Raw genomic sequence first — 8,399 nt, 5'->3', positions numbered from 1 at the left:
TAAAAGTGCTAATCCTCAGGCATACTCAAGTCGTTCCTTTAAAAGTCCCTTATGTTGTGAGACAATTAAGACACAACCGAATCTACTGAACATATTTAAAGGTTATAGAGAGCCTAGAGATTGAGACAGAAATAAATTAGGTAAAGTAAACAAAAAGAGAGGTGTTTGCCCTGATCCAAACATTAAAATGCTAGATAGAAATGCCATAACAAATACAGTATAATACAGTACTCCTCTGTACTGAAAATGTTACTAGAAGAAACATAAAATATTGTTTATTATTAAGAAATAGTTGTACATTTTTGAACTTGCTTTTCTAACTCTAAACACAGATGGAGTTCAATATATACACATACATTTCCTTCTAACTACCAGCCAGTTAATTATATGATTGATGTATGTAAGGGAAGAAAAGAAAATATTCCTCTGTCACTTTTCATATATTAATACTGAATAGAACTTAAGGAAGACTCGTGACATCACTGCTTCTTCTTTCCTACCTCCACTAAGTCCACTTGTCAAAATGCAAAAGCTTTGTTATTATTTTCTAAAAGAGAGTGGACATGATTCATGATTCTTATATTCTTTTGAAATCATATTACTCCTATAATGACCTTATTTTTTTCCATATTACCCATTATTCAATTAAAAATCATAGAGGTTCAAAACGTTAGTATATTGTCAACCTTGGCTTTTTGTTTATGTTCTTTTTTTTTTTTTTTTAATGGTGAATGAAGCATTTGGCATGAGTAGCTCTTATAAGTGATGGCTAAATACAGGTCAGCTTTCTAATGGCTTTTTTTGAACTTTATTTTTTGTTGTTGTGACATTTCAACTAATCATGAAATATCATAGATGAAGTTAAACCAAACTAAATTTATATGGCATAAAATTTTATTTTGTCATGAGTCATATTAAAATGGCTTTTGATTTGATTACACATTTTTTTAAGTAATTTTGTTGACATTTATGTAGCACACGTTTGAAACAGTTTTTTTAATGCCACTTAGTATATCATAATTTACTCAGATTGGATGTGGATACAATTTCTAAACATAAGCTTTGCAAAAGTGTGTGCAGTTTTATGTTGTAGGATTAGGTGATATATTGTTATTCATATATATATATTTCTGAAAAAATATTAAAGCAATTAATTTATTTTAAAAAGAACTTAACAGAGAGCCTTGTCTACAGATGACTTTCAATAGATGTTTGTTCCCTTCTCTTTACTTCATTTCATAATCTTTAATTTGCTTTGGTTTACACTAGCAGGTAATTAATACAGTTTGAATGCAAGAGTATTAATATTCTACTTGAAGAATATAAAAGATTTTTTCTATAAAATAATTACCTAAAGAAAAAAACCTTCAGATTGTCTACTAATTTAGTTATTATTAAAGAAAAGACCTTCCTCTAAAAGGTTAAGGTTACTAACCAAGGTAACCTTGGTTAAACTTGCTGCAATCTTTTTAATAACCACAAAATAATAATACTGTATATTTCTATGTTTCCTAAAATAATAGACATATTCTTATAAGAAATATTCTTTTGAAATATCCACTGAAACTAGGCTAAAGAATAAATTGAGGGAACATTTGAACTTATGTGAATTTATGGTTTATTCTGCTGGAAGCATTGGATTGTGATATGAGTTTGTGTTGCAATATCCCAAATATCCTCCTTTTCTTTCTTCACTCTACGAAGTGTTGATTAATACAAAGAAACCTTTACATCGCTAAATGAAATGAGTACCTGTTTACATTTTTGATTCCTTGAGTTTGTGCTTTACATTAGAATTTAAAAAGATTTGGCTGTGCAAGATAGGATGTGTGCTAATTATGAATGCAGTAAGGGGCTAGTCAGAGAAATCTGTCTTGCAAACCAGGGGATGGAAAGAAGCTGTGAAGAAGACAATGAGAACGGCTCTGGTTTTGCATGTGTTCTTATGAAATGCAGCAGTAGGAAGATGAAAGTGGAGGGGACAGAGTTGCATGGATAAAAAGAAAGGGTGGTAAAACTTGTATCTGGGCCTTTGGATGGTGATAAATATGTTCCTACAAGAAGAGTTGGCTTGAAGCCTTGGAAAAACTGCTTCCATTTCCGTCCTCCTTTGTACTTATCTCTACTTCAGAGTTTATGGTTAATTATTTTTACAAATCATTTCCCTCTTGCTCTCTTCACTCCAATTCAGTTGCTAAGTGACAGGAAGATAAAGTGACCTCTGAATTTATTCTTCTCATTATATTGTTAGATTTTTCCGCATCACTTAAGGGATGCATTTGTTTGTTGTAAGTTCAACACCTCTCCAGCATTCAAGTTGACATTTCACCTAATTAATAGCCCCTATTGGCCTAGTTATTCTGGGGATGCATAATTAAGGCAATAATGCTACTTGTTCAGTGGAATTAAGATTTCATTTTGCCTTTTAGATTAATTGCCCAAAGGTTTATTGCTTTTTCTGGCTATAGGCATATTATTATGCTCATCTGTGTTAAAATAAGCATATTTTTAAAGTCCATCCTTAGAAAAATTAAAAAGTTACTCTAATAGAAAATTTTGAACTTTGAGGATTTAAAAATAAACCCATATATATGTACAGTATTTTAATTTACTTAAAATTAAAAGGGAATTCCTTAAAGGCACGAATTTTGACCTTTTATCTTTGAATTGTTCACTTTTGTACTTGGAGTCCCCTCTATAGCGCCTGACGCAGAATGGATACTGGATATATACATACATTTTTCACTGACTTCATGTGATAGGAATTTGAATTTTCTTTTTAAAAGGAAGTTAATATAAAAATGGTTATACATAAGTAATTCTGAGTAAAAATCAAAACAAATACAAACACTATTTCTATTTTTACTCTTTGGAACTTGTAGTCTGAATGTATTTATTCTCTGTGATGTGAAATGTTAATGACTTATCTATCAAACTGAATACATGAAAACACATAGCACTTACTATATAAAAGGCACTATACTCCATGCTTTACAAATATTATTAATGTGGAATCACTAAGGGAAAAAATAGCATACTTTCCCTCAGGTAACGATTTAGAAAAAAAGACCACGTGTAATTCACATGTGTACACACACAAACCTAGAAATGCTCTCAGGTGTGGAGCATGCAGATGTTAGGTTCTGAGTGTTCTGTGTGTAGAATGATAGCTGTGGTGGTGGGAGATACATAGGGTTTCCTGCAGTAACTGAGGAGCTGAGTTTTATACCTTTTGATATTTAGATGGAAAAATGTTATGACAAATGTTGAAGAAAAAGATATAACTAGGCAAAAAAAAAATAGTGGTTTAGATCCCTCACCTGGGTAAAATACCTTTTGCGATAGATAATGAGATTTGGACTGGTGGTGTCTGTTAAACCCACTAGAACCATTCAAGAAATATTTTATTTGTTTTATAAACTATAAGGATGATGAAAAAATCCTGTTTCTCTATGTTAATGTAATTGTATACAGGCTATTTTAGAAAAATAAGTAAAACACTTGTGTCTAGGTGCAGGCCCCATATACATGAATTTTAGGAGAAATTAGAAGAGAAAAAAAATCAGTTCCTGGGAGGCCACTGAATATATATTTAACATGTTTGCTGGCCAAGATTTTGAGAAATCTAATCTGTGTTTACTGCATAGCATTTGGGACATTTGGATTACAGTCCTATTGCCTTGCTGATGAGATATGTGAATTTGGAAGATTTCCTCACTATTTACCATTAGGCCTCAAGTTTCTCATCTGTGAAAAGAAGTTGCTTAGATGCTTGCTATGTTTTCTTTCAGTTCAAAAGTTTTGCATCTGTTCTTTTACCACATGCTGTAATAACATTTTTCCTTATTAAAAGATGTAGTCTTCATTGTAAAAACTAGAAAATATGTAAAAGCACAAAGTGATAAATATGGGCACAGTTCTATCTCTGTAAAACTATATTCATATCTATTCAGTTTTTAAAAGATTGTGGACATATTGTGGTACTTTTAAAATGTTTTTCCACTTTACAGTATATTGTGAATGTTTATCCATCTTATAATTTATAAATGCTTAAATGGAATTATGTTATATGCTTTTACGATAATTATTTTATTAATCCATTTCTATGGAGCATTTAGTTTTCCAATTATTTTACTATAAATAATGCTGTGGTGAATATTTTTATAGATTAATCTTTGTACAGATACTTGATTATATCTTTAGCATAAATTCTTAGGTATGGAATTATTTGTCTTAAATGCATTTTTAAGCAATTGAATACCTTGTTGTCAAGCTACCCCCGATGCTGAACGGATATTTATTTGCAACATCTATTGATTCATTCAATAAATATTTATTTAGTGCTCATTTTATATTGTGTAAACATGAATGAAGTATTGAGAGAAATGGATGTCTGGGTGGAGGAGAACAGGTAGGTCTGTTTCTCTGCATTGAATATATTAATTATCAAAAAACTTCCACAATTTGATGAGTAAAATACTGTCTTATTTTTTATTTCTTTGTTATTAAGATCAAAACCCTTTTAAAAGAATTACTTTGATAACCATTTTGTATTGGGACTATTTTGTTGTACTGACTACCTTGCTTGGTGTCTGTGTCTCTGGTGAAGGAGGAAGGTGACCTCTAATGTTAATTAGTTCTCTTTCAAGTGGTTGCCAATCGTACTATGTTTTCGTCATCAAAATTAGAATTTTTCTTATCAAAATTAGAGCAGTTTACTTTCCATTATATGTTGGTGATAAACTGACCTTTTTTTGTTTGTATGTTTCATTGTTCTCATTATATTGGTTCTATACTGTGTTTTAAATTGACTTATTTCTAAAGCACCATTTTTTCTACCTTAATACTTTATTTTATGCCCATCAGTCTTCCTTCAGTCCAGTTGTTCTTTTCTGAGGATTCTGACTCTTATCTCTAGTTGTTTTTAAGATTTTATCACTGTTTGGCTCTTCTACAGTTACTTGTAATATTTCTAGGCATGGATTTGTTCTTATCTATCCTGCTAAGGACTTCATTCTGTTTTTCAGCTTTTTAGGAGAATTAACGGTCATTATTACTTCAGATATTCTCCTTGCCCTTTCTATTTATTTGCTTTGTTCCTTCTGGAACTCCAATTATATTTATTTTGGACCTTGTTAATGTACTGTATATGTTTCTCCATCTTTCATATTTTCCATCTCTTTATTATTCTACCATAAATTCCTGTGAATTCCCTTCCAGTTCATTAGCGCAACTGTTTCTATTTAACCTGTTTAATCTATTAGGCTTTTAATTTAAAAGCTACTTTTTCCACAACTTCTATTTAATTCATTTTCAGATCTATCCATTTTTCCTCTAATCATGGTGATAGCTTATTTCTCATGGCATTTATTCTGACTCTTTAATTATTTTATTCATTCCTACGTATGGTCTTTCCAATTGTTTTTCATCATGTCTAAAGTTCTTGTGGTGGTAATACTTCTTTTATAGTATCGGACGATGCTCACTTGTGGTGTTTGCTTTCCTTTGATATTTATGGAAAATATGTATGCATCTTTCAGTGTTTTTTTTTTTTTTTTTCATTTCTTGTACCTGGTAACTTCCAGTGGTGTGCTAGTAAATGTTTAATTATTAGTTCTCTGAGAAAAAGTGCTCGGGTTTGTAGCATATCCCCAGCACAGCCAATTTTAAACTACTGAAGTGGTGTCATCAAGCATGGAGGTGGGAAGGGATGTGCACACTCAGCTTTTGTAAGCTGGTTGTAGGAGCCAACTTCAGAACACCACTGGCAATTTTCCTTTTATAATATAAATTCAGCTGTGTTAATTTTTGTTATAGTTTACCCAGTGCATGTAGAGTTTTGTGATATGAGTTTCCATTAGCTAACTCTTGCAGGACCAGAAGCAATGCTATATGTTCAAAATTAAGAAAGCTTAAAAATGTTTGTATGTTATAATTCTTGGATTGGTGAATTTCACCATTTCTACATCTTTTATATGTCCTATCTCTTAATACTCCACCCTTTTTCTTATGCATTTGCCTCATTCCCCCATCATCTCTTACATTCTGGTCTCTATTTCTTTACTCCTGCTAAATAAGCTTATCAAAGGATTTCTGTGGAAGGAATCATCTTGTTACATAAACAATATTTTAAGAGATACTTAGCTTTTAGAGGTAGACAAGCACAGACTCCTTAGAAGGAGATAGCATATCTCCTGAAGCTAATGATGTACTCCTAGATATTTGTGGGTAGAGTGTGCGAAATCAGAGGCAACCTTTTTCTGTAAATGGTGAGATAGTAAATATTTTAGACTTTGCAGGCCATACAGTCCATCTCCCAACTACTTAACTCTGCCATTATAGTGTGAAAGCAGCCATAGATAATATGTAAACTAATAGATGGCTGTGTTCCAATAAAACTTTATTTATAAGAAGGTAATGAGTTGAATTTGGTGCATGGGCTACAGCTTACTGAGCCCTGCTCTAAATGATAGTCCATGGATGTAAAGATTTAATAATATTTTAAAGTGAGCATATGCACAGTTGTTAATAGAAAATTAAATTTAATTTCATTTTCTATATCAGCACTTAAAAAGATAATTACTAGATTTTAGATATAATTACTTTTTCTTTTGCACATGGTCAGGAGAACCATTTTGGGCATAGAAGAGACAGAGTGTTTTTTGTAATTAACAGTGACTTTGTATTTTAATATTGTATATGTGCCTGCAGGCTATTAAGAGAGTCATTTACAATAAATCTGATATGTGTTAAATACAAAAATTATTTATAGACAATGAGTTTGTGGTACACGAACTCAACTTAGAAACTGCTGGACCTTAGACTGTTTTTTGGAATCAGTAGCTCATTTTGTTTACCCTTACATATATTGCATTTCAGTGACAAACCATGGGAGCCTGGAACTGCCCAGAACAATTTGATTTTTTCATCTGTGAAGATTCTCAAACCTCCTGTGGTTTAGTTGGCATATCTCACATGCAAAAGAATTTAAGTATTTATCTAAGCTATTAAAACACATCATAGTTACATTCTTTTATAGCAACTACTGTGCACCAGTTCAACCTAATGAATTCTCAAGTGTATCTCATTTTTACAACTTGGCCTACTGCTTTGCTCAGAGTAGCCATTAACTCCTATCGGCATGTAATGAGGAAAACTCAGTAGAGTACATAGCAGGAAATGAACATATGAGGGTTTTCCCAAAAGACCAACCAGTAATTGAAAGCACTAAACTCCCCAAATTATCATCCCCTCCCTTTTCAAGCTACTCATAGGTCCCATATTGTACCAAAATGTTGTCAATAATTCCACTTTAGACTAATATCAAGATAGTGCCCTGGCCATTTGTGTTGTTCCTATGCAATGGTGCCAAATGTTCTCTGCCAGGCTACTAGGAAATATAATTACCAAACTAGTTTTCTGTAATTCACTAGGATTATCATACTGAACATTCTCTTTCCTTTAATGTCCCTTTGAGGAACAAGAAGATTCTGCCTTGACTTAGTGACTTAGTCATAGAGCTACATTTGGAATCTTTATAATGCAAACCAGGAAAGTTCAAGATGCTTGCTTTTCATAGCAAGATTATTCATTCATTAAAAATTAAAATACATTGTTCATTTCAGGTGGGGGGCTGGATGTTATTATTTCCCACATGCCCAGTTCAGCAGTACAGAACAAAAACAGCCCTGCATGGTAACATTTTTGCAGGTATCTTTGCTGGACTCTTTCATACTTTCACTACTGCAAACTTCTCATTCCTAATTTGTTCTCATCAAATTTATTGAAAATTCATAGGTCTCAATATGAAAAGATAATGAAAATAGTTAGATTTGTGGTAGAGAAGGAAAGAAGCTTTTTTCCTTTGATTCACTTTTTATTCAATAAACATTTACTCAACATGAGCTCTACACTAAGAATAGCACTGGGCCCTGAGGTTGTGAACATGAATAAAACATAATCACTTTCCCCAAGAAGGTCATAATGTAGTATGGAACAGACATATGAACAAACAGTTACAATATTATAAGATACTCATAATAAAAATACGAACAAAGTGCTGTGAGAAGACTAAGGAAAGAATGAAGAGTGGCTGAGAGAACATTTCTTCATTTAACACGTGCTACAAGATAGTGAAACAGCAATGGAACCACGTATTTTAAATGCTGGAAATGAGAATTTGAAAAATGGAAATAAAATAAAAATGCCATTTATAATGACATGAAAATATAAATGCTTAAGAATAAACTTAAATGTATGAAAGGACTGTAAACATAAAATATATGATTAAATATAAAATACTTTTCTTTGTAAATTCTTAATTTCTTTAAAATAGAATGGCTTATGCAAAGAAAAAATAATGGCAATGTGTTGTGAAGTTTATAAAATATGTATAATTA

This window comes from Eubalaena glacialis, chromosome 5 (assembly GCF_028564815.1).
Source record: "Eubalaena glacialis isolate mEubGla1 chromosome 5, mEubGla1.1.hap2.+ XY, whole genome shotgun sequence".
Lineage (NCBI taxonomy): Eukaryota > Metazoa > Chordata > Mammalia > Artiodactyla > Balaenidae > Eubalaena > Eubalaena glacialis.
This window is presented reverse-complemented; position numbering follows the sequence as displayed.